The sequence below is a fragment of the Camelus dromedarius genome, chromosome 29, assembly GCF_036321535.1.
Source record: "Camelus dromedarius isolate mCamDro1 chromosome 29, mCamDro1.pat, whole genome shotgun sequence".
NCBI classification, from domain to species: Eukaryota; Metazoa; Chordata; class Mammalia; order Artiodactyla; family Camelidae; genus Camelus; species Camelus dromedarius.
Window position 1 is genome coordinate 3,234,894 of NC_087464.1, and position 27,992 is coordinate 3,262,885.

A 27,992-nucleotide genomic window follows, 5' to 3' on the forward strand; every position below is an offset into this window, starting at 1 on the left:
TCAGAGTGCCATCACTCAAAAGTCCACAAATGATAAATGCTGGAGAGACTGTGGAGTAAAGGGATCTCCTACACTGCTCATGGAAATGCAGCTTGGTGCAGCCATTATGGAAAACAGTATGAAGAGTCCTCAAAAGACTAAAAATAGACTTACCATATGACCCAGCAATCCCACTCATGGGCATATATTCAGAGGGAGTGCTAATTCAAAAAGATACACTGGATAAAGAAGATGTGGTATATTTATACAATGGAATACTACTCAGCCATAAAAACTGACAACATAATGCCATTTGCAGCAACATGGATGCTCCTGGAGAATGTCATTCTAAGTGAAGTAAGCCAGAAAGAGAAAAAGAAAAATACCATATGAGATCGCTCATATGTGGAATCTAAAAAAAAAAAAAAAAAGGCACAAGAGAACTTATTTATGAAACAGAAACAGACTCACAGACATTGAAAACAAACTTATGGTTATCAGGGGGGTGGAAAGGGATAAATTGGGAGTTAAGATTTGCACATACTAAATACTATATATAAAATAGATAAACAACAAGTTTCTGTTGTACAGCTACTGTATACAGGGAACTGTATTCAATATCCTGCAGTAACCTATACTGAAAAAGAATATGAAAAAGAATATATGTATGTATATGTATGACTGAGGCATTACGCTGTGCACCAGAATTTTATGCAACATTGTAAACTGACTATACTTCAGTAAAAACAAATTACCCCCCTCAAAAAAGAATCACCTGCAGTCGACTCTATTCTGTTTCTCCCAAGTACTTGTACATAGTTGTGTAAATCCTCTTCTGTTGGTGTATACAATCTCTCAGAGGTGTCTCTTCAGAGATAAGACAGACAGATAATGACAAATAATGATGATATGACTTGTATGTGGAATCTAAGAAAAAACAGACTCATAGAAACAGAGAGGAATACTGCTTTCCTGGTGCTGGGAGGCAGGAAAAATAGGGAGACGGTTGTCAAAGGGCACAAACTTACTGTAAGATGAATGAGTTCTAAGGATATAATACACAGCCTAGCAATTATAGCTAACAATACTGTATTCCATAATTAAAAGTTGCTAAGAAACTAGATCTTAATTATTCTCATGACAAAAATGAAATGATAATTATGTGATGTGATGGAGGGGTTAGCTAAGACTACAGTGGCAATCACACTGCAATCTATAAGTGTATGAAATCAACACATTGTACACTTTAAGCCTAACCAAAATGATACTTCAATTATACCTCAATTAAAAATTGATTCATTTTGAAATGCCCCCTCCCCCCAAAACAAAAAAACAATTTAGAAATAAGTTTGCAAGAGATGCTCTTGTGCCTCTTAAAGCCACAGAGAGGTCAGGCACCAAGTTGCCGGCATATCTTCCATGCTTCCTGGCACCAACCAGGATTCTAAGCAGACCTGCAGGAGTTTTTGTAATTACTTGTTTGTCCTCTTTCAAGTGAATGAAGGATGCACTCAGATTTCTGCGGGCCATTTTACCTACCTAGTCCATTCCTTCTCCCAGTGGAATGGAGCACAGCCTGTATTAAGTATATTTTTTTTTTCAATTTAAGGGCAGGGATGGTAACATCATTTTTGTTACCAGCATCTTGAATCTTTGTCTTTGAAAAGGCCAGGTCTCATCTCTTTCTTAGAGGATTCTGGCCTCCCAGTAAGTACCATACAGGACAATCTTCTCTGATTTTTAGAGTCAATCAAAGGACATTCTTGCCTATAGTTTAATGCCAAACCTATTGACAAGACATTCCTTGTCTATGGTTTAATGCAAGCCCTAATTACAGGACCTACAGTAATATGTGGGCTGACACTCAGAGCCAGAGCCAGAGTTAAGAGATAACATAAGACCTCAGTGTGTGCCCACAGAATGCATTGCTGGGGGAGGTGGGAGATCACACAGGGAGCAAAGTAGAAGGTAAGACAGACGAAAGACTCTTAAAGGGCCGGTAACCATCTCAAGTGGTTTGAGCTGACAATGATGCTTAATACTTAAAAGCGCATTTGATGGTTTCTGATTGTGTCACGTCAGATCTCTGTCTTGCCAGTGAGGGAAGGGGCCACAGCAAGACATGTGGCCACAGGTAGTCTCAGTGTTTTCACCTCTAACATGTGGAAAATAAATGTACCATTGGGACTTTTTGAGGATGAAAACAATAAATGCATGTAAGAAATAACTAAAATCATCACTAATACTCATTGAGCTCATTTGAGGTGTCCGACCTTGTCCAAAGCCATTCTTATAAACTGTGTCAGGGTACAGCTAATGTGAGCCATGGCTTTGACTGAACGTCAGGTGGTTCTCTCTTGAAAACAGTAAAGCCCTGCACATAGAAGCCACAATTCAACTAGCAGGAATGAAACTGGAGCAGGGGAAATTCTTACTTGGGTACATGCCTCACATGACTGCCACCCGTGTGCGCCTTTGATTGGAATCCCAATCCCTTCCTCAAGCGCCACCCATAATTGGAGGGAAAGGAGGAAAGCCACTCACTGAGGATTCAGGACTGGAGATCAGGTGGGTGCTGGATCAGTGAGGACATTCTTAAACTCAAGAGTCCTTGGCCTGTTCTCCCTAGGATTTTACCATGTATAAGAAAGGTAGTTTCATACCTTGATGCTTAAAACATAACGAAACAATGCCTGGGCAACATTCCGAAAGCAATAATCCACAAGAAGAAGCATCAAAGTCTTCCTTCAACTTTTTCTTCTCCCCTCAGCCTCTGCTCTCTCCTCTGGTTATTTGTCCCCAGTGTGGCTTAGGAGGGAAACTGATCCATTACTACGAACAGATAAGAGAGGTTCAGGTAAGAAAAACAGAGGGTAGTAAAATAGCTAATAAAAGCAAAACAGTTAAATTATTAAAAATTATAAATCAGGTGATACATGCTTTATAAATATGGAAATAGTTCTGAGTCTATCTAGTAAAATGAGTCAAAGATAATTGTGCCATTGTATGATATGAGAAGATATAAAAAGTAATTTGGTAACATCCAGTAATATTTTTTTAAAAAGACACCTTCTGACTCTGTGAATCTTCCCTACAAAAATGTTTTCATGCATTTAGTTGTATGCATAGGGATGTTTAGTTCAACACTGTATCTTGTAGCAAAATGCTGTAACAACAAACAAACAGAAACATTAATATTTAAATATCAAGGAAAAAACAGTAAATTGGAAAATCATTGTGGTCTAATGATACAATGAATTATTACGGAAACTTGTGAGAACAAAACGTTAAAGCATCTAAAAACTGTCCACCACAACTAGGGGCTACAGAACCTCGTGGAATGTATATCCCAGCACAGTGATGAGGAACGTGGTCTCCAAAGAGAAAGACTGAGCCTAGTGCCATGATCTTAGCACTTCTTATTCCTGTTGCACCCAATCCCTCCTCTCTTCTTCGTACACTTTGTTTACTACATAATGCATACATTTACCATGAGTGTTAATCAAGTGATGAAAGATAAGTATAATCAGTACCCGGAATATACGAAATTCTTGACAAACACTGGCAGTGATTAATATTATTACAATTGTACAGTGCATATCTGTCAGTGGATGAATGGATAAATAAGATGTGGTGTGTATCTGTACAACTGAATGTTATTCAGGCATGAGAAAGAAGGAAACCCTGCCACTTGTGACAACATGGATAAAACTTGAGGGCATGATGCTAAATGAAATATGTCAGGTAGAGAAAGACAACTATTGCATGATATTATTTATGTATGGAATCTAAGAAGGGTAAACTCACAGAAACAAAGAGTAGAGTGGTACCAGGGACTGAGATTTAGTGGAAATAGATGTTGGTAAAGGGTACAAATTTCTAATTATAAAGTAAGTACTGGGGATCTGATGTATAGCATGCTAAGTATAGCTAATAATCCTGTATTACATATTTTGAAGTTGCTAAGTAAGTAGATATTAAATGTTCTTACCACAAAAAATAAACAGTAATCATGTGACATGACTGAGGTATTCGCTAATGCTAGCGTGGTAATCATTTTGAAATATGTAAGTATATCAAATCAACATGTTGTAAATCTTAAACTTACATAATGTGATGTCAGTTATATCTCAGTACAGCTGGAAAAAATTACACCATTAAAAAATCCATGCTTGCTAAAATATTACAAGTAGACTACTGTATAAACTTTAGGTAATAAATTTTCTGCCATTTTACTCAAAATTTGTATAATATGTTTACCTTCAAAATAATTTTTTAGTTAAAAGATATGGTTGAATTTTTTTTAAGAATTTTGTGGCAAAAGCATAAGTTAAAAATGGTGGTTTTGGAAGCAAATAAACTTCTGCATTTAAAATTCAACCATCCATTCCAGAGAAGAACATAACAATTCAAACTCAATTACCAGGACATCAGCAACAAGAGATGACATGCAAAGGATATGAAGAGGGAACCAGAACGTGGATTCAGAGGGACCTTCATCATCGAACTCTGAGAGCTCCCCAGGGAGGCTTACATGGATGAGAAGGTTGTTAACTGGAAACCTGTGGCCACTTCTGATGGGAGGGAGGTCTTGGCTTTGCTCTTAATGATCCTTTGACTGCAGAGTCTGTCCTTAAAGTCTAGGCTTTGTCTCTGTAGCTTTTCAGATGCAAGGCTTGACAATAAGACCCTCAGTGTTCCTAAGACAGATAACCACCCCCATCATGAACATGGCATATGATGATTTCCAAATCTAGACACACTGTAACAGTGAGTATTTCCACAGTCCTTCAGATGTTTTCACGCTGCAGCACTATGGCTTTCCTGGGGTTTCCCTCACTCCATTAGGCACGTGTCTCAGTCATCCTGGGCTAGTGTAACAGAATACGAAGGATGGATGACTTAGGCAACAGACTTCTTTTCTCACAGTTTTGGAGACTGGTAAATCCAAGATCAAGGTGCCAGGGGATTCAGTTACTAGTATGGATTCTCATTCTGGCTAACAGATAGCTGCCTTCCGTGTGCTTATGTGGCCTTTCTTCATTGAGTGTACTCAGAGATAGATAAATAGATAGCTATGTTCCTCTTCATATAAAGGCATCAATCACATCATGAGGGCTCAGGATCTCATCCTCAAGACTTAATCTAAATATAATTACCTCCCAAAGGTCACAACTCCAAGTAAACGGGAGATAGGGATTCAACATATGTTTTGTGGGGTAGGCATAAACATTCAGTGCCTAACAATATTCTTTACTGCAACTTTTTATACTACATCCTTTTCAAGGCACTATAAATCACTTCTCTATCTGTTGGAATGCCCATTTGACAGTTGTGTCTGTGGTGGCAGGATCCCCATCTGCTCAGAACACCTCTGTGTCATCCACACCGAGCAGAACAGATGACTTGCAGGTGGCTCAGCATTTCAGTTTACAGAGGTAAATTAAACATTGCATCGACCTCCCTTTCTTTATTCAACATAGAGACATAAGTATACAAAACATGATTTGGCCTTTTGTAGATTGAAATTCTTTTGTAGCATCCTGCCATATAGAGATAAAATTGATTTGAGCCTTGCCTACTGATGTATCCCCATCTCTTTGCTAATTCTACTCACAAATCTGTGAATATGACATGTGACTTCTTTGCAGTTCGCCAACATATGAGATAACTTGTTACCTTAGTTATGTGTATCTCTGTGTGGGTGGTAGAGGAATTTTAAGGAAATCCCAATCCCCTTGCCTATACTGAACCTCCAGAATTAAGTGTTTGGAGATAACTAGTATGATGGCAAAGAAAAATGTATATTGCCCTCTGTGTGTGTGGCTTTTTTCTTTCTTAGCTCACTCATCACTCTCGATAGAAAAATAAGAGGTCAGGAAAAAATAGCTAATATTTATGGAGCCTGTAGTTTGCTCCAATAATGGTTAATTCTTCAGAGCATTGCTGGGCCTCCTGGTTATTGCATTTAACATGCAGGAGAAATTAAACACAGGGTCCCTCCAACCACCTTTTCCTGAAGACTTTCTACATGCTTGATGCGGCACTTCGCACTTCAGAGGTTTGTAAAGTTCAGAGGTTTATGGTATTTTGTTTTAACGTGAAGCTAAGACAATTACAAAGCATGATTTGAATTGACAGCAGATTTATGCAATGTTCAGAATCCAGGAGAGGGGTACATACCGGGTGACACCTAGGAAATCCAGGTCTTCACTGGAAGCAAGGATTCTGGGTTGGAGGTGTTGGAGAAGATCCTGAAATTAAAATCAGTGAAGCAAAAGCTACATTCATTTATCCAAGAGTGAGTTCTTAAAATTTTAAGTATTACAGAAGTAAATTTGAAAACTTTGTAAAATTGATTTCTAATATTCTATGGTTTTCTGATTATATTCTGCCCATTCCTTCTTTTCTACACATATTTTTACACATTTGCAAAAAATTTAAGGAATTCCAACTAACTTTCAAAAACAATGAAAGAACATATATTATGTTCTGTGTGGTTTGGAGAACTGACTAAAGAGAAGAAAATTTACATTTTTAAGACCATATAGTAATCACCATGATAGCCAAATTTACAGGGTATTGATGAAGAAGCTTCAGGAATACCTCAGTGTGAAGACTGTTAGCCTAAACACTGACAACAGTGCTGGGATCCTGGAGTAGGAAGAAGTCCAACGGCATGTGGAGGAGTAGAATTGTCACTGCTGCTCTGGGGGAGAAGGAGTAAAGGGCAAGGAACACAAATACAGGGGCACAATGAGAAGAAGTTACTCTTGTAAGTTGACTGACTAGTGTGGACACAGTCAATTCTGGCACAAATATATGTTCAAGAAGTTCTAAATTTTTAAATTAGCTCCATGAAAACTGAACTTGAAGTGCAAAGGGCCCATTTTACAACTGGTATAAACACATCCATCATATTCATTTCAAAATCTCACTGGATCAAACAACACGTTTAAAATTTAGAATAAAGAAAGCCGTATCGTGTAAAATTCATGGAAATGTCAAACGTAACATGAGACGCACAGCAAGGTTCCCTGCCCTTGATACTCAAGAGATGTAATGCAGCGGAAAATTATAAAAATATCACAACAGGAAACATTTACTAAAATCTGTACTTCATAACAAAAGTGGCATTCTCATTCTAATAGCAAAACAGTTACACTCAACATTATTTAATTGATAACTATATGAAAATTTACTAAGAATATAAATAGACTTAAACAGAATGGAAAGGCATAATTACTAAAATGACGAACTTGGGTTTCACATAATATTTTAGGAGTATAAATATGAATCTGTAAACATAAGTTAAAAATTTTCCCCCTTTGGACACAATTAAAAATGTGAAACAAACTGCCTTCAAGGTTCCTTTTCCAAGTAGATGGGATAAACACACTCCACCCTGTCTCTCTCGCTGAATGTGGCTATAAAAGTTTGGTAAAATGTGTGGAACAACTATTTGAAGACTCTGAAAGTAAATGGTAATGGGGAATCAAGGAAGAAACTGTATTGCAAAGTATTACTAAATTACTTAACATCCAGAACCCAAGGAGTGAGTGCTGAGGCGCAGAGAGAGACCTCCAGGAGAAGCCCTCTAGTTCTAACCTAAGGATTGAAAAGGGAACTCCTAATGCTCAGAGAGTGCTTCCCCTCCCCCTTTTATTTTCTCAGCTCTCTCCTCCCTGAACCCTGTGCCCTCCCCGTTGTCATGGTGACAGTGGCAGCTAAGGGAGCTCACCAGAGCAAAAACTGAGAGTAGGGGAACTTTCCTCTCCTTTGGGATAAACTGCAGTTTCAAGACTGTGGGAACAAACCTCACTATTTTTATTTTCTCTGTCCTCTGACCACTTCACTCCCAATAAGGTCAAAATCACTGACAGGAAAGAAAGGGAAGCAATAGGAAGCAAAAATTACTGGAAGGTTGTGGAGAGAGAGAATCTTGAGATGGAAACTCTTTAAAGTGCTTTAAGAATTCACATGCTCAGTGCCCTCCTCTAACTGCTTGAGTGGGGATCTCATCCTAATTACCATACCAAAGACTGAACTACCCAGGCTCCAGATTGAACTCTGGGTAAAGCCCAGAGAGTGAATACTTTTGGCTTCGTGGGCTATATTGTTTCTCTTGAAATGGCTCAACTTTGCCATGGAAGCATGAAGGCAGGCATGGACAATTAAATTAATGGATATACCGGTTCCAATAAAATTTTATTCACAAAAACAGGTTTAAGTCCTCAGATCATAAGTCAATAGAAATACATGACATTGTTTATCCCAACTAGAGGTGAGTAACATGTCTCTGTAGGCAGAAGAATGGTTTTGTATTCAGTCCACCACTAGCTGCTGCTTTGAAACTGAAAGTACATTCTAGCTTTGTTTTCTCATCTATAAAAAGGTTAAATTCATAGGACAAACTCCACCCATATTTTCTGAACATTAATTTTAGAAAAATGCCTAATACAAAGTAACCTCTCAATAGGTGCTGGCTTTAAATAATATTATCTTTATATAATGTGTATACTTAAACACATACAAAGAAATAAACATTGTGATACATTTTAATGTATTTTACAAATATATGTTTAAAAAGGACACTGAAGTCTTAATAGTGATGGTGCACTGCAATGATCAATTTCTGGAATCAGGGATATACGCTAGAGTTTCCTTAATTGTTAAAAAAAATTTTTTTCCCTTTTCCACTTTCTTTCCTTTTCTGCTACTGACAAAGATTCTTTCCTTGATCAAACCCAGGCTCTGGAATTTTCTCCTAGGCCCATTTGTGCACTTCCTTGTAAAATCCAGTTTTACCAAGAGTTACTTTAACCAAGAACTCCATCCTCTATTATCTCCCAGTTTGTGTCTACTGAACCTGTCCTATCTTCAGTGATAATCCTATTAGCCAGAATCCCTCTTGCCCCTAATATTTCATCTTAGTAAATTTTTTTATCCACTGACTCCCACCTCAGTCCTTGGCTATAAATCCCCACTTGTTATGCTGTATTCATACTTGAGCCTAATCTCTCTCCGACTGTAAAATCCCACTGCAGTGGTCCCCAAACCTATCATAATGATAATCTGCCTTACCATCTTTAATGTGTCATTGAATATTTTTCTTTTACATTTCTGCCAGCATATATTCCTGTTTCAAAACAACAACAGTAAGATTGTCAAAAGTTCTCTTTAACATTACCATCAGCATGTATTTCTCTTTCAAAAAAATCAATAGGATAGTCAACATAGCAAAAAAGTATAAAGGACAATAAAACCAACTAATAAAGTATAGCAGACGACAGTGTCTTTATGTTGGGATTTCCTCTCTTTCCCTAATCTTCTCTAATATTCCTTAAACATTTCATCAGAAAGCACACAATACAGAATCAAAATAATTAGAAACAAAAATAAAATATGCATGACATCTGAGGATGTATAAACTACCATGAGCAAGGTGCTGATTAAGCTGTAAGATCAGAAACTACCTTCCTTGAATAATGGATTTGTAAACAAAATTGTTAGAATCCAGCCATGCAAGTTCATTTTTATTGGTCTATGGCTGCTTTCATGCTACAGCTACATAGGTAAATAACTAGCACAGAGAACATTTGGCCCTCCAATCTTAGAATACCTAATATCTGGCCCTTTTCAGGGGAAAAAGAAAAAAAGCTAACTTCTAAATTACTGAGTTTGGGAAATATTTCCCAAGAAAGAAGAAAGAAAAAGTCAGAACTGGCAGAGTAACATAGGTAAACCAAAGGCAGTATCAACTGAAAAAACAATTTGGGAAATGAATGCTCAGTTCTCAGGTGAAAGCTTTGGTAATGGAGTAAGTCAGGATACAAAGAAAAGCAAAGCCCAGTAGCTGTTTTAAAAGTAGTGAAACTTTTTCAACTTTGCACAAAAAAAATGTTTTACGTAATTTTTTAAAAAAAGAATTTTATAATAAATACTGAAACTTTGGAGGGGAAATTTGACCTTGAAGTCCTGAAGTGTTTTCTCATATTAAATGCATTTTTTTAAGAAAATTAGTAAAACAATAGAAAGGCAATAGCGAATATTAAGGACAATATAGAAATTATTAAAGTAGTTTTCTATATTTTTAAAGACATTCAAGTTCAGTATTATTGAAAAACATTTAAATTTTCAGATGAATGCAATAAACAAAATTGAAAAGGGTTAATATTTTTAAAAGGGAGGGTCTAAATTACGGGTTTAGGCAATGTTTATATGGCTAGCTTTCTCTAGGGAAGAGAGGGTTGTGGAAACATCACAGTACGTATTTTTCTTAGAAAAAAAACAAAAAGAGGTTAATATAAAATTAAAGAGAAATTTTCGAAATAATGATACTATGCCTAGAGTGGAAAAATTTCACTGGAAGTTTACTCATGTAATTTGTTAAGTCTTCGCGGTGCAAACGAGCGACAGGAAATTCCCAGCCGGCACCTTAAAGCGGACGGACCCGGAGGAGGGCGCGGAAACGGAAACCCGGAGGGAAAGCGACGATACACTTGGTTCCGCCCCGCCCACGCCGCGCAGGCGCGTACGGGATGAGCTCCCGGGGCCTCGGGCTGGCCTGCAAGTCATGTGACCTTCCCACAAAGCCCTGCGAACGAGCCGGCGGCGCTGTGCAATGACGCATTTCCGTCAGGCTGCCGTGCTAGACAGGAAGCGCTAACGTCGGCTGGTGCGGCTGGTGTCCGACCCGCCGGGTGTTGGGGCGCGACTCCGCTGCGGAGCCTCGAACCCATGTGTCAGGCTTCTTTATCAGACTAGGAACGTTTTCAAAAAGAATGACCTATTAAGCCTTTAGCCTAAGAAATTACACTCATGAATTACGGTGTGACTGATGAGGAAAACGTTGTGTTTGTAAACACGCACGTACACAGTTCCGCAGGGAGGAACGTGACGCAATGCAACGTCAACTGAACTAGTTTTATAACCAAATATGAACTGTTCATGTGTCCATAGCAATACACTCCCGTACATCTGTTTGTAAATAAAATCAATCAGCCTAATAGGATTCACACCAACCTTTAACCCTTAGGTTATACATAGAAACATGTTAAGTGGATCTAGGTCAGGCTTCCCTGTTTCTTCACCGAGAATATTTATGAATCCTCTCCTCCCTAACAGTTATGCATTATGTTTCACTTTTGAAATACATATTTTAAAAAATCCTGCTCAAAGGAACACAGGCATTTCCGGTTCCTGGATCTTGTCTCTTCTTTTGAACTTTTATTTAGCTTGCTATTGGCCTCCCATTTTTGTTGATGCTAGATGGCGCTGTGAGCTCAAGGGTCCCTGGTTCCCCGCCAAAAAGTGTAGTGTGTACTTCTGAAATTTGAGAAGGTGGGTTTAAGGCGTGAAAGTAACTTCTGCTTGGAGCTGAACTGCCTCCAGGAGGATAGTTCGTGATCTGACTCCACGTCTTTCACGTGGAAGTTTATTACTCATTCAAAAGAAGGTTGTACGCTGAAAATTCTAAACTTTTCTGTGCTCATTTTTCCTGGACTTTTGGCTGCCTCTCATTTTCCCCATCCCTTTTTTTTCCCTTTCCTACACGGAGTCTGCGTCTAAACCCCGTATTTTTCCTTCAGACTTAAAAGAGTCCCAAATTCTTATTTTACTGTCACATCAGCTGTGTTCCTAGTAAGCAGATTTCCATAGTAGCCTGATGAAACACAGAAAACTGTAAAATCCAAGCACATTAACATGGAATAAAATCCTTCAAATGTCTACCCCAGGCATGTATTTCTAGATTTCTTCAAGTGTACTGAAATTGCTACTTTCTATGAGGTACCTCAATTATTTTGACTTCTAAACATGTCTACCTGAGTACACTCCCTTCTTTTGTCTTCCCAAGCTGTAATTCACAAGGATTTCTGCTATGTATTATGTATTCAACCACAAATTGTTTTCTTTAGGGAAACTTCAAAGACGATTTAAATTCAAGTTGCATGCTAAACCATCTTGTGGGTTGCAACAGAGTAATGCACATTCCCCACTACAACACAGATAATCTGATTTCCATTGCCTATTCAAATCTCAGCTTCACTCATGTCTCAAATAAAGGAGAAACTTTACCTTTGTTGTTCACTTGTTCATTCTTCACATGCAGCAAAATACACACCACGTGATTGCTACTCAGTTTTCTTAGTTTTCAAAAATTACTGGGTCAAAATCAGTTGTCTTCCTGTATATCAATAAAGAATAATTTTATATTGAAGTTAAAATATATTTTACAACATCAAAAAACATGATATACTAAAAATCTGACAAAGCATGTGCAAAATTTGTACTCTGAATATTACAAATACTTATGAGATTAATTAAATAATATTTAAATAAATGTAGAGATACACCAATTTCACTGACTAGAAGGCTCAATATTTTTAAAATGTCAATTCTCACAAATTTATCTAAAATTCTTAACACAGTCTCCAGTCAACGTCCCATCATTAATTTTTGTAAAAGTCAAAAAGTGGATTCTAAAATTTATGTGGGAAAGTAAAGGACTTAGAATAGTCAAACCTCGTTCAGAAAATGAGGAGCAATGTTGGATGATTCACATAACTTATTTCAAGGCTTAATATAAAGCAACATCAACCAAGATAGTGTGATATTGGTGTAAAGATAGACATTTAGATAAATGGAACAGCATAGCATTCAGAAATAAACCTACATATATATATATGGTCAGTGGATTTTTGACTAATGTGCTAAGAAATTCAATGGAGAAAGGATAGTATTTTCAGCAAGTGGTGGCAGGACAACTGAGCAGCTATATGCCAACAACAACCACAAAACCCCAAAATTGTCCATCCTTATTTTACACTATATACAAAAATTAACTCGAAATGCATCACAGATATAAAACCTTAACATATAAAATATCTGAATAAAGCATAGCAATTAATCTTTGTGACTTTGGAAGAAGCAAAGATTTCATAGATAGGACAAAAATATTATAAACCATGGAAGGAAAAAATGGCTAAATTGTTCTTCATCAATATCAAAAAATAAATCTACTCTTTGAAAGAGACTATTAAAGAAAATGACAAGAGATGCCACAGAGTTACAGAAAATATTTTCAATATATAACTGAAACATACCTTATATCAATAATTATGTATATATTAAAATTTAACAATGATAAAATGAAAAACAGAAATTTTAAAGTAGGAAAACTGATACTTAACCAAAGAAGAGTTGGTAGACAAGCCCATAAAATATGCCCATATGAATATGCTAAATATTATTGTCATTAGAAGGATGTAAATTAAAACCACAATGAGGTACCACTACACATCTACTGGAATTATTTTTAATAAGTAAAAAAATTACTGTCAATACCAAATACTAGGGAAGATGTGGAGAAACTAGAATTCTCACAGTTTGCTGTTGGGAATGTGAAATGGCATAGCCACTTTGGAAATAGTCTGGCGTTTTCTTGTGAAGTAAATCATATATATATTACATGATCTAGCAACCTTGCTATTATGTATTTTTCCAAGAGAAATGAAGCTATACATCCACAAAGGTGCTCTATCTAAATGCTTATAAAAACTGATTTGAGCTTTATAATAGCCCAAATCTGAAATAGTAATGAAATATTCATCAAGTGGTAAAAAGATTAACAAATTCTAGTACATTTATTCAAAACTACAGCCCCAAATTTAAAAGGAATAAAATACTGGTAAGTGGAACCATGTGAATGAATCACAAAAGCATTATTCTAAGTGAGAAAAACTAGACAGAAAAAAATTGCATACAGAATGATTTCATTTATATGACATACTGGAAAAAGGCAAAACATGCTATATATGATCAATAACTTTCAAGGCTATGTGTGGGTAGAGTTACTACAAAAGAGCACAACAGAAATTTTGGAGGTGATGAAAAATGCTCTTTATCTTAATTATGATGGTGTTTGCATGACTGTATATGTATTATTTTAATACATTGAACTGTCTACTGGAAAATGATGGCTTTCAACTTAATAAATCCAACTTAAAATAAAATGGGTTATTGCTTGTTTTCAGTCTTTCCTTCTTTAAATTAGGAGGACCCTTTCAAATGTTAAAAAATATGATTATCCCTTTTTTCTTAGTAGATTTTTCAATTTTTATCTCCTACTCAGGGATAAAATGGTAAGAGTCCTGCCTACATAATCAGACTTATCTCTTGCCCCAATGCCCACTGACAGTTTTATGAACAGGTCATTCTTATTACCTTGTTACCTTTGAATATCTTTACCTCTGGGTAGTTATTCCCTTATTTCCATAGCCTTGAAATCTGCATTTGTACTTATTATGGACTGAACTGTGTCTCCTCCAAATTCATGCGTTGAAGATATAATCCCCACACCTCAGAATGTGAATGCCTTTGGGGAGAGGGCCTTTAAAGGGGTGATTAAGTTAAAAATTAGGTCATTCGGGTGGGCCTTAAATCAATCTTACTGGTTCTTGTAAGTAAAGAAAATTTGGACACACAAAGAGACACCAGAGTTACTAACACAGAGGAAAGAAGACGTGCAAACACAAAAAGGAAATATACCATATGAGGACACAGCAAGAACACAAGCCAAAGGAGAGGCCTCAGAAGAAACCAAATCTCACAACACCTTGGTCATGGACTTCCACCCTCCAGAACTGTGAGAAAATTAATTTCTGTTGTTTTCACCACCCACCCTGTGGTGTTTTGTTATGGAATCCCTAGCAAATTAATACAACACCCTAATTACTAACTCAGTCAGCATCTCGCTTTAGAAAACTTACCCCTGGCCACTCTGGTCATTCTCAACTTTCCCTTTGGATTTGATAAAATTCACTGAGCTTAGGTTCTGCTTTTCTCTTCCCCATTATAACTTTTCAACTGTACTTTTTGCTCAGTGGTTCTGTTCCCATTTAATATTCTTCATTTTAGAAGAGTCAGTGATGGCCAAGAAACTGGAAGAGTGTATACAGTCATTACAGATATCACATGAATTTGGGGGGTGGGCAACTTTGAGGGGCTGCAATGTGAACTTTTGGGAATCTCTAAACACATCAGGGCACTCCTCCTATGGGGACAGTTTCCAGTGGAGGACAACTTGGCCTCAGGAAGGCCAGAAAAAACAGTAACAAGGTTAAGTATTCAACTTGTAAGTAAATAAAGCACTTAAAATAGCGAGCTCCATTTTGCTTCAATGAAAATGAGAAAATTTTAAATTCTTACTACTCATTTGATTAAAAGTTTGAGTCAAATATGACAATTCTGAGACTAGTAATGCTATTTTGGAGAGCATAAATTAATGTACTCACATATAAGAAGAATCATAGCACACTTGTTAGATAATAACATACAAGTAAATTAAATGTTACTTGTTATTTTTATAGAGAAACTGTAACAAAATTTTAATCAGTGTTGTAAATATAAATGACGTATCTTCACATTGTGCATGTGGTAATGCAGATGAAAATGAGAACTGAGTTACTAATGATGGACTGTCTGTCTGAGCTATAAGCCCTATTTGTCACATACAAATCAATGTATTCATCTATGTATTAATTCAGCATCTAGGTGTTTTCACCAGTGAGGTCAGAGGAAATACCCTAGGCTCTGTGGATATAGGAGTGAAAAGTCAAATAGAATTATCTGTCTCCAAAATGCTTACATTTTGGTTCTTGTCTTCCAGGTTCTGTAAGTAGAAAACTTGTCAACATGGTGCTTGTTTCAAGAAAGGCATCATCCCCATTATATCTTTATTTTGTTCTTTTAAGTGTGTCTTGTTAATCATCTGTAGCGAGAATCTGCATGTTCTCTGTGTTTGTTTTTCCATCTAACTGCCAGCTTGCTCCACCAAATTTGACTACTGAACCTAGACTTTTGGTAGCTAAGACCTACCTATCTATCAATCTATCAGTGTATCTCAATATGTGACAGTATTACCTTTTAAAAACTAAAATGTAAAAAATTATAATTGTAATAAACTACACACAAATATAAACTTTACCATCTTAACCACTTTTAAGTGTACAGTTCAGTAATATTAAGTACATTCACATTGTTGTACAATCAATCTCTAACATTATTTTCATCTTGTGAAAATGAATCTGTGCACATTTTGTTTGAAGCAACTCTCCATTTCTACCTCCTCCCAGCCCCTGGGGATTACCATTGTATTTTCTTTATGAACTTGACTACTCTAGGTACTTTGTATAAGTGTATTCATACAATATTTAATTTTTTGTGCCAAGTTTATTTCACTTAGCATAATGTCCTCAAGGGTCATCCACTTTGCAGCATGTGTTAGAATTTCCTTTCTTTGAATGCTGAATAATATTCCATTATATGTGTACATTACATCTATTAATTTGTTGCTAGACACTTTGATTGCTCCCACATTTTGGATATTGTGAATCATACTGCTATCAACACAGGCATAGATACCTCTTCAAGACCCTGTTTTCAATCTTTTCAGGTACATACCCAGAAATAGAATTGTCGGGTAATATGATATTCTGTGTTTCATATTTTGAGGAAATAACTGCCTTTTTTCCTATAGCACCTTTACCATTTTATGTTCCCACTAGCAGTGCACAAGGATTCTAATTTCTCTACATCCTCACCAGCACTTGTTCTTTTCTGTTTTTCTATTTCTTGTTTATTTTATAATAGTCATTCTAATAGGTATGAGGTGGTGTCTTATTGTGATTTTGACTTGCATTTCCATACTGATTACTTGTGTTGAGCATCTTTTCTGGTATTTTTTGGCCATCTGTATCTCTTCTTTAGATAAATGTTCATTCAAGTACTTTGCACATTTCTTATTCAGGTTGTTTGTTTTGTTGTTGTTGAACTGTTGAAGTTCTTTATATACTGGATTAATGCTTTGTCATCTATGATTTGCAAGTATTTGATCCCATTCCATAGGTTGCCTTTTCAGTCTATTGCTTGTACCCTTTAATGCACAGAATTTTTCATTTTGGTGTACTCCAGTTTACCCATATTTACTTTTGTTGCCTATGCTTTTGGAAGTATATCCAAGAAATCATTGTCAAATCAAATGTCATTAAGTTTTCCTCCTATGTTTTCTTCAAGGAACTTTACAGTTTTAGACCTTACATTTAGGTCTTTGATCCTTTTTTTTTGTTTTGTTTTTGCATATGGAATTGTTTTTGCATATGGTATAAGATCAGGGTCCAAATTTACACTTTTGCATGTGGATAACCAGTTTTTCCAACACCTCTTCTTGAAAAGGCTTTCTTTCCCACATTGAATGATCTTGGCACCCTTGTCAAAAATCATTTGCCCATGTATGCAAGGGTTTATGTCTGAGCTCAACATTCTATTCCATTGGTCCACAGAGCTACCTGTATGCTGGTACTACACTGTTTAAAATACTGTAGATGCGTAATAAATTTTGAAATCAGGATGTATGAGACTTTCAACTTTGTCCTTTTTTGACATTATTTTGACTATTCAAGACCTATTGAGATTCTGTATGAATTTAAGGTTGCAATGCTGTCTTTGATACTGATGAAAGTTCTCTCGTTCACTGAACTCAAGCCAGGTTCCTCTGAGCCTTCTTCTCAACTAAGCATAAACCTTGACCTATAAGAACTACAGATTTCAGCACCAATGAGTTTGTCCATCCTCCTCCCAACACATTAAAAGACTTAAAGAAATATTAACATAGTCTAACAGCTCAATCCCTAGGATTAGCCAAAGCTGCCCCGAAAAATTATTGTTTGTTCCAGCCAACACCTGATCCCTTTTCCTTAGAGCATTTACTAAAAAGGGCTCACAATTTTGACCCTTTCTCTGTCCCTTTGAGTTGTATATGCTCCTCTTTCAACTCAGGGAAGTCTTTCTCAGGGGCCTGAAGCTACTCTTTTGAAATAAAATTAGGGAGGATAGGGCCTTGTCTCCAAGCCTCTGTGGGAGAGCAACTTAACTTCAGCAGCTGTCAGCTATCAGGCACAGCTGGCTTAATCACATTTACAGGAACCGACCCTTTGTCATTCTCCTCTTCCCTGAATCCACTGAGCTCCCACTCACCTCCCTCCCTTCTCCTCCCATTCTCTCTCTAAAATGCCTAGTAACCTCTGCACATAGAAAGTTGAGTTCAGTTCACACTGGACTCTCTTCCCCACTGTAGTAATATATCATTGATTAAAATTTGTCCTTACCGCTACTTCGTGTGCATGCTTTTTTTTTTTTTTTAATGAAAGGAGGCACTTAAATATCTTATTTTACTTTTAAAATCTTGGCACTTTGGTAAACATTGTATGATAGGTTCTCTGATTGTGGAGGCTGCCACTGCTAGTCTGGGTCACAGCCTGGGGGCATCTCCCACACAGAGGCTATGTGGAGACGTTATACTGTGAGGCCAAAGGTGAGATATCAAGGCGGTTTCTCAGTGTAGCATTCAAAGGATATGCTGCAGAGAATGAAACTAAGAGCCCTGAGTAATGAAACTAAGAGCCTTGAGTAAGGTAAGCAGACAAAACATGTAAAATGCCAGACTTTTCTTTTTTTGCTACTTACATGCTGTTGGCAGGGGTCTTTCCTGTTGAGATTTGTGAAGTATGGTTGCCTGGGCTGATTTCTCAATCTTGTCATTTTCTTTGTGGCTTTGGGCAAGTTTCTTAACCTGGCTGCACTTCAGATTTCTGATCTGTAAACAAGAGTAATTTAGTATTTAATAATTAGTAAATAATAATGAGAGTCCTGATATAATATTTTGAAACTCAGAGGTGATAATACATTCGGGTATAGTACTACGGCAAATACATCCTGGTGTCTGTGTTGTCGAGCATGTTTCTAGGAAGTCTCTGCGATGTTCTCACTGCAAGGCTGTCAAGTGTGGGGGGAGCTAGGACTTAGCCCAAGTTCTGTCTCCTGGAGGTAAGTCTACAAACCAGACCTTGGGATGCCAGGTTTCTACGTGGGCAGTCACAAACCGAATCCCCGTGCCCATCCATCCAGGTGACTATTCCAAATTCCCTCCTGACTCTACATCCAGAATCAAGAGGTAAGTTTTAGCCAACTTGGAGATGGGTGAAGAAGGCGCATCATTGGTTCTGTGTGGCTTTTTCATTTTGCACTGCTGCTCACAATTTAAGAAACATCTCTCCTCAGAAAATAATAATATGAATTCATTGAGCTAAGCGACTGTTATTAACATATTTAACTCCCACACATCTCTATGAGGTGGTCATTTCTGTTATTGTCATGGGGCATAGAGTAAAATCAGATATCTAAACACTGACTGACAGTCTTTGATCTAATCAGTGGTACAAACAGGAAAGCCTCACAGTCAATTCCCCAGGTTTGTTACCAGCTTTTTACCACTGGCCACATTTGAGGCTCATGTAAAGATGAAAACCACACTAGAGATGTGGCACTGCTCTCTGCCTCAAGTCGCCCAGAACATTCCCCAGATGCAGGAGAGGAAAGTGTGACAGACACTGCATGTTGATTCCCTTAAGATCTATCTCAGTGCACCTTATCGAACAGTCCTCCAAGTCCAATGATAAGTAGAGAGTGCGACCATGCCAGCTCCCATGCAGACAGGATTGTCATGTACATCACTGTCCCACTGAGACGTGGGTCACAGAACTATGGGAGCAGCGCAGAAGCAAAAGGCAAAGACACAGGAAAAGTTATTGGAACTTGTCCCTCAGCCCTTTGTCTTCCTGATTGCAAAAAGAAAGGTCATTACATGTCATAGCCATCTTGCAACAAGTCCAAGGGTAAAGGACTACACATTAGAGATGAAGCAAACTATATGCATAAGTGGATTGAACCTCTCATATGGACCCCAATCTGCCTCTTTAATGATCCCTGTTATATGTGGCTGATAAACTTACATTATAAAATAACTCAAGTAGAGTTTTCTGTTTATAAAATCAAAACAAAATTATCATCAAAAGGAAGAGAAACCAGTAAAGCTTATCGCGTTTGTTTCATCTCCAGTTTCCTTTAAGTTGGGGAACCATCTCTGCGCTTTGCAACATAAATGCCACATTCTATGTAGTTTTCACGGAGCATAGGGCTGCTATTTGCAGGCAGTAAAATTAAGATGATTGGTGAAAGGCTCTAATAACGTGAAAATGAGGGATATTTTTTAATTAAGATCTGATCTTTAAATTCTCTGTGTAGAGTATTGACCCCCAGAGCCCCTGAATTCAGCCATACATACATATACTTTGGAGTAAAAATATCCATGAAGTATCAATGCTTTTGCCTTGTTGATCACAACACATGATTAAGATCAAGTGCCTCCCACCCCAGAATAGTTTTTAAACCATTAGATCAAGGATTTAATTACTTGCATAGCATCTCAGAGATGCACCCTGTGAGGCTGTTTCCTTTAAAAGAGAAAGAGAACGGATAAATTGGGAGTTTGAGATTTGCAGATACTAACTGCTATATGTAAAATAGGTAAACAGCAAGTTTATATTGTATAGCACAGGGAACTATATTCAATATATTGTAGTAAACTATAATGAAAAAGAATGTGAAAATGAATATATGTATGTATATGTATGACTAAACTATTATGCTGTACACCAGAAACAGACACAACATTGTAAACTGACTGTACTTCAATTAAAAAAACTGTTTTTAAAAGAGAATGTGTTCCTGCTGACATTCATGCCCACTACACTGAAGGTCCTAAATAATTCCTACTTTGCTTGTTGGAGTCTTGAATCTTTTTCTACCCTCGTCTTGCTTTTGTGTCTCTTGGTGGTTTCGGATGAGGAAATCCCGGTTCAGCTCAGGCTGAAGAATCATGTCTTCACTCTTCAGGACAGTCAGAAGCCTATTCACAAACAAACTATTGTCAGAGAGGTGTCAGAAGTTCAGCCTGAAATAATGGGCAATGAAGAATCAGATAAATAATAGAAAGGTGGACAAATAATTGACTAAGTCAACAAAAAATGATGTTTAAAAAGTCGCAAGAATCAAACTCTTTTTAACATATGGTAATTGACAAAGAGTGATAAATAAAAGATTGTAATTTCATTTCTGCAAGACCATATTATAAAAGAATGTGTTGCCTGGAACAGATGTATGAAAACATATTCTGAGCATTTTTTTATTTCACTGAAAGCAATTTTGCTATCAACTCAACAGAGAGTAAGAAAATAATAAATATCTATATTACAGGCCATCTGTACAAGAAACATCACACATTTATAAAATGAGGTGGAAGTGATCACAGGCTCCAACCGATGTCTACTCTTGGGTAAGGATAAAGGCAAACAGAATAACAAAAGTCATACTTGCACAGTAAAGAAGTGTCTGGTCTCCACATTCAGAGTGGGAGTCTTAGTGTTCTGTCTACACAAATGAATGACTTTGTTAATGTTTCACAATTAAAGCAGAGTAAGCCATATGATAAAATGTCCCCAGCACTTTCTAAGCATGAATCTCAGAGCAAATTTTACGTTGTGGTTCTTAGAGAAGACTCTGACCCCTCTCTTTTCCCACCAGATGTATGTCAGAAGAAATTTCTGGAAAACCCTAAAAATGCAACATCTGTCTTTCCTAAACAAACAAATTCGCATTCGATTTAGTAAAGAGTGATGCTTGAAAAGATTGAAATAATTGAAAAGATTCTTTGAAAAATGATTATGAATGAATTTTAAAAAACAAGAATGAAAGATAAACACAATTTAAAAAAACACAAATCTGGTTGTAGACAATGTTTATACGATTAAAAAAAAAATGAGAATATACACACGTTAAATACATTTGCATGCCAAAACAAAAAGCAAGAAGGAACATCACAAGGCAGGGCCTGAAGCGGTAACATACAGCAAGCAGTGTGATTTCTGAACAAACGTGTTCTTTATACAAATTCTCCAACCGGCCCCAGAGGGAGAGCAGGGAGCAGCTGGCCTCGGCTGTGCAGCCGATCCGCAGGGAGGCCCCCAGCTCCGCGGCGGCGCCGAGTGAGGCCCTTGCCGGGCGAGGTCCGGACAGCGCCTGGAGGGGCATTGCGCACGCGCGGGGGCGCTTTGCGATGCTGTTTCTCGGGCTCCCGCCGCCACTGGCTGTCGCTGGCGCGGAAAGTGTAAATTCCCAGAGATTCCAGAAAGCAGGGAAAGGACAAGAGGAGGCGTGCAGTGGAGTAAAATTCACCCAGAATGCACCCAAAAAAATTAACTTAGAGAGTGGTGTTGAGAGATTGCCTAAGATTCACAAGGACTTTAGAGACAAAAACTACAATAGGGCATCTTCCATGCTGTCCTGGCGGCCGCGGTGGGAAATCAGCTGTAAAGTGTGGGGGACAGTTGGAGAATTTTTAATAGGGAACAAGAATCACGAGTTTAGTGCATATCTCCCTCATTTTTGTTTAAAATGGTCTAAGTATGTGGTTATAGAGGAATATCCTTATTTTGTGAAAATGCGGGTAGAGACCTCACGATGTTTTATTTACTCTAAAATTGTCCACTTCCCACGTGTGTACAGAGATGAGCTTACTGTAGAAATGTGTTAATAATTTTGAATCGAGGTGCATGGATATACGTGTTCATTTTACTATTCCTTTTGCTTTTCTAAAGAAAACTTTCGTTTTCATTATAAATGTATCTTCTTTAATTCAAGGGAAGTTATCTGTCAAATTGTATACTAAAATGGTAAAAGTACTAGAACAACATATATCGCAAAAATTCCCTTGAGTATTTTCCAACTTTCTATAAAATAAATTGTTTTAAAACAGGTCCCCTTTGTGTGCGCCGCTGAGGACCCCCTTCATCCGCGGTTCTCTGCGAGGACTGCTCTTGGCTCCCGCATGTGGACACCAGGTGGCGCTGTGACCCGCCGCTCCGAACGTTCTGATCGCTGTCTCCATCCCGCCTGCACGTGCACAATGAGGGGACAGGAGACTGCACTCGGGCGGGGTGGGGAGGGGGTGTGTGAGGTGGGGAGACAGACAGGTGAACACGAGCACTCAAAGTCCCTCACACTTGCTCTGCGCGGGCCCAGAACCCCTCCTGGAAATCTCCAGGGACCTCCCCAGTAGGCAGGGACCATATTCACTTGTTCTGTCTTCCCAACACACAGATCTCATGAGCCTGGGGTAAATGTCAAGAAACAAGACCCAGACGTTCAAAATAACTCAACACCCAGACATTTCTCTGTGGGCTGCCCCTGCTTCACTTCCTGCCCTCTCTCACCTGGCCAGTCCCACCAAGCTCTGCCCTCCATGCTCCGGACATCTTCACAAGTTACCGTCCTTTTTTTCCCTCAGATGCACTGGCCTTGCCTGCGGTGGGGACAGGCTTTTTCCTTTTCTCCCCGCCCCCTGCCCCGCCTGCTCTTTGCTCCCCTCCCTGCTCCTCACACTTGAGCACTTCCTCAGATAAGCTCCTCCAAGAGGCTTTCCTTGTGCGTCCTGCCCCAGGTCCTGTTCCTGTTTTGGAGCTCCCAAGTACAGCTGTCTACTCACAGTTTAGTTTCTGAATCCCCACTGGACTGAAATCTCAGAGAATACGGAGACTTCATCTGTGCTAATCCCCCGTGACCACCCCTCACATGTAGTGGACACAGAGTGACAGAGAAGATTCTCTTCTCATTGAGGTTCAAAACCAAATAAGGCTATTTCAGTCTCTCACACCTCTCACCTCTAATCTTGTCACCTTCTTTATAGTCCCCTAGTTTCTGCAAATATGAACTCACTTTGAGTCTGAATACGCTCCCCTAGGGAGTCAGCACTGCAGGGTGAGAAATCACGGGACACACAGGGCTCCATCCCCCCTCCTTTGTATTGAACTGCACAAAAGAATGGATCTCTCAAACTCCTCGCCTATATTTTTGCCTACTTCAGCATAAATCTCAACTTTCATTTAATTCAGAGGATTTGCAATTGAAGATTAAAGTGTTTCAATTGTTCACTTTTGACCTCTTGACAGGACATGAGCCCTGACTTCCAGGAGCCTCTTTTATAGCCTCTGCATTCTCACACCACTATTTTAAGACCCCCTGATGTACCAGGTACTCATCTCACCCATAACTCTTCTTTCCTTCTAGGCAGTTTTAGTAAAATTGTAGTCACAAGAGTCAGCTCTATTCTAGTAGCTCCTTTGAGAAATATTTCCAGCTCTTTATTAGTTACTGTAGTTTACACAGTTTAGTATGTGTTTAGTTTTTCAAATTTTACCAAAATCACTGCTAGGATGTGGTTTTCATTGTCTGCACATGGCTGAAATTTTGTGTTGTCACCTTCTGGTAGACCACCTGCACGAAAACTTGCAGAATGGGTGTCAACAGGAATAGTGGAAATCACACATATAGCGTTGCAGCCCCTTTTATGAATACATGTTTCATGCCCATCACTCTTCATGCCACAGAGGGTAATGATAAAACATCCATCATCCTAGGTCAAAATATTATTCAGAACAATCAGAATCAAGAATGTCAAGATATTTGTAAATTCACTACGGATTAATTTCAAATTTGCCTTCATTTCTGTGTGACAAAAATTGTGTCTATAATTCTTGAAAGCCTTTTTACATGCGTATAAAAATAAGGCAATTAGGTATGTACTAGTTTAATTGACAGAGATATTACCTTTCTTTTAATGCATTTTAAGCCTTTGTTTCACTAGCATGAGGTGGATGCTCCCCACTCAGATGCCTACAGACTACACACAGACCATTTCTGACTTCCCTTGGTGTAGCAAATGTGAGTTTACTTATCTTCCTTTGTGAGTTTCACTCACATTGTTCCTTATTCACCATAATATCTCCAGTAAGAAGCATACAGCAAGGGGTACAGTCATCATTGAGTAATTACAGAAGGAACAGACCAAGATGTTGCAGGAAAAAAAAAGAACAGGAATTAGATATATCTTATCATATGTGAAAACAAAAACCAAAATACATAAAGCAGTGGTTTTCAAGATACTGTATATCAGACAGTAAAGGACAGTGGTCCCTGAGAGACATGAAATAATGGCATTAGCCTTACTATTTCCCCAGCTTACTGTTTCTGAGACAGTTTCCAGGCTGTAGTGTGACAAGGATCTTGGCAGAATTTCTGAGTTGAGAATATGGAACTAAGTGTCTGGAAAAGTAAGATGGCTTGATTTCCCAGACCCAAGTTCTGTGGGAGGAGAGAACTAATCAGAGAGAAAATCCTGGAGAATAGTAAAAGATCAAGCAGTGCCTGTGAGTTAGGAACCTCCCCCACATCCTGGGGAGAAAAAAAAAAAAAACCTGAGAGGATCAGAGGTACCTCTTGTTTACACAAGGTTGAGCGTAACACCTGATTTCATCAGCCAGACTGATAAACTTCAGGATTCACAGGACATTGGAGAGAGGACACAGAAGTGTCTTTCCTCAGTAGTGAAGAATAATTGATCTTAGATTAAATACAGGTCTGGATCCAATAGCTAATATTACACACAAGATGTAGAATTATGAAGCTGTTCCCAAGTAATGGACCAGAACAAAGCTCAAGAATATTTGTCAGAATACAAAAATATAAAGCACACAATAAAGTATAATTCGTAATACCAGACACCCCCCAAAACTTACCAGGCATGCAAAGAAACATAAAAATATGACCAATAATGAGGACATAAATTTACCAATTGAAGCTAGCCCTAAAGTGTCACCAATGTTAGAATTAACACAAAAACAGATACTATAGCTGTATCCATACATTTAAACAGTTTCTATAACTGCATTCTATAGTACAAAATTTAAGTAGGGATGTCATAAATATAAAAGGCCAAAATAAAATTTCTAGAGAGGAATGTTTCAATGTAAATTATGTTTTTAAAAACATGCTGAATAGAATTAACAGCAGGTTATAACTCAATAAAAAATGTTTAAAAAAAAGAATTAACAGCAGGTTAGACTTTTCAAGAGAAAATATTAGTAAACTTGAAGACATGACAATAGAAACCACCCAAAATAAAAGACAGAGAGAAAGAATTAACAGAAATGAAAAAAAAATCAGTGAGCTGTGTGGCCACTTCAAGCAGCACCATATATAAATGACAGAGTGTAACGTTGACAGAAATGCATAAACCGTCAGGTTCAGAGGCTCAGTAAACTTCTAGCGCAAGAGAAAATGAAGAAATCTATAAAGGCACACCTAAATCAAGTTTCTCTAAATCAGTGATAAAGAAAGTAGCTAGAGAACAAAAGACATGTTGGTACAGAGAAACAGAGATGAAGAAAACAGCAGATTTCTCATTGGAAATAACACAAGCAAGATGAGAGTGTATACTTCAATTAAAAAGGATGGGGGGAAAAAGAAACAGAACAATCCAACATTACAGTTTGAAATTCCAGTACCCCTCAATATTTAGTAGAACAAGTAGGGGAAAATATCAGTAAAGATACAAATATTTGGACAACACTATCAACTAATTTGATCTAATGGACATTTACAGATTTATATGCTCCACTGGACAGCAACGGAGTACACACTCCTTTCAAGTGCACATGGAACATTTACCATGATAGACCACATTCTGGGACAAAAAAAAAGTCTAAATAAATTTAGAAAGATTCAAGGCATACAAAACGTTAACATCCATTCTGGATCAAACCTATCAGAAGAGTAGCCCAAAGAAGGGGTTTTCCTAAAGCTGACAAAGAACATTTAGAAAACCTACAGCTGACATCATGCTTAATGGCAAAAGATTGATGTTTTTTCTCTTTAGGATTGAGACAAGGCAAAGATGTACACTCTCACTGTTTCTTCAACACAGTACCAGATACTTTAGCTAATGCAATCCAGGAAAAAGAAATGAAATAATAGTCATATAGGTAAAAAAGAAGACATAAAAGTATTTTGTGGATGATGTGATATGTCTGTAGACAATCTTAAGGAATCTACCAAAAAACTCCTACTACTACTAAGTGAATTTAGCTGGAGTACAAGTAAAAGTTTATCACAGTGCATGCATGTGCACACACACAGTAAAAAGAACCACTGGAAATTCAAATGTAAAACACAATACTATATTCAGTATCTTGTAGTAGCTCATGGTGAAAAAGAATATGAAAATGAATATATGTATGTTCATGTATGCCTGAAGAATTGTGCTGTACACCAGAAATTGACACAACATTGTAAACTGACTATAACGCAACAACAACAACAAAAACATAGTACTATAAACAATAAAAATAAGTATAAATATAATGAAACATATGCTGGATCTTTATGCTTAAAATACAAAACATTAATTTAAAAAAGACCAAAAAAAAAAGTGGAAAGATATATCTTGTTCATAGCATGGAAGACTCAACATAGCAGAGATACCAGTTATTTCCAAAGTGATTCATAGATGTAAATAAATTCCTATGAAAATCCAAGGAAGCATTTTTCTAGACATTAACAAGCATATTCTAAAATTTACGTGGGAAGGTAAATTAACTAAAGTAGCTAAAATGATTTTGAAAAAGAACGGTAAAATCAGAGGAACCACACTATTTGATTTTGAGACAGTGTATAGCTACAGCAATCAAGACACTGTGGTACTGGTGGACGGATGGAGACACAGGTGACTGGAACAGAACAGAGTTTCTAAGTAGACCCACACAATAATAGCCAAAGCAAAAGGTACGAAAGGAATTCAGTGGAGAAATACTTTTTTCAAACAGATGGTGTTGGTTGCATATCCAACACATGCATGTGAAATGAATTTCAATTCATATCTCACACTCTATGCAAAAATAAACTCAAACCAATCATGTAAGATTAAAATATTAAACTGTATAACTTTTAGAAGAAAAATAGGAGAAATTTTGTTAACTGATGGTTAGGAGAAGAGATATTAGATCTGACACCAAAAGCATAATCTATAAAAGAAATAAAAGAAAAAAAATCAATACATTGGACTTCAAAATTAATAACTTTTGTTCTATGATAAAAGTCAAGGTGCAGAGTGGCTGAGGATATTTGCAAATCATATATCTGAGAAAGTGCTTATACACAGAAAATATAAAGAACTCTCTAAACTAAATACTAAAAGAAAATCTAATTAAAAAATATGAAAGTCT

At 37.5% G+C, this 27,992-nt stretch overlaps 1 long non-coding RNA gene across 1 annotated transcript; it reads right to left on the reverse strand.

Annotated features, from left to right (window-relative positions):
• Positions 1 to 816: 816 nt before the first annotated feature.
• Positions 817 to 21,890, reverse strand: LOC116149419 (uncharacterized). Its single transcript, XR_004133034.2, has 7 exons — positions 21,784 to 21,890; positions 20,653 to 20,785; positions 18,505 to 18,634; positions 12,058 to 12,166; positions 6,163 to 6,233; positions 2,643 to 2,811; positions 817 to 846 (listed from the first exon to the last, which is right to left on the reverse strand). It is a non-coding gene; the product is annotated as an uncharacterized LOC116149419 (long non-coding RNA).
• Between the last annotated feature and the right edge of the window lie 6,102 nt (positions 21,891 to 27,992).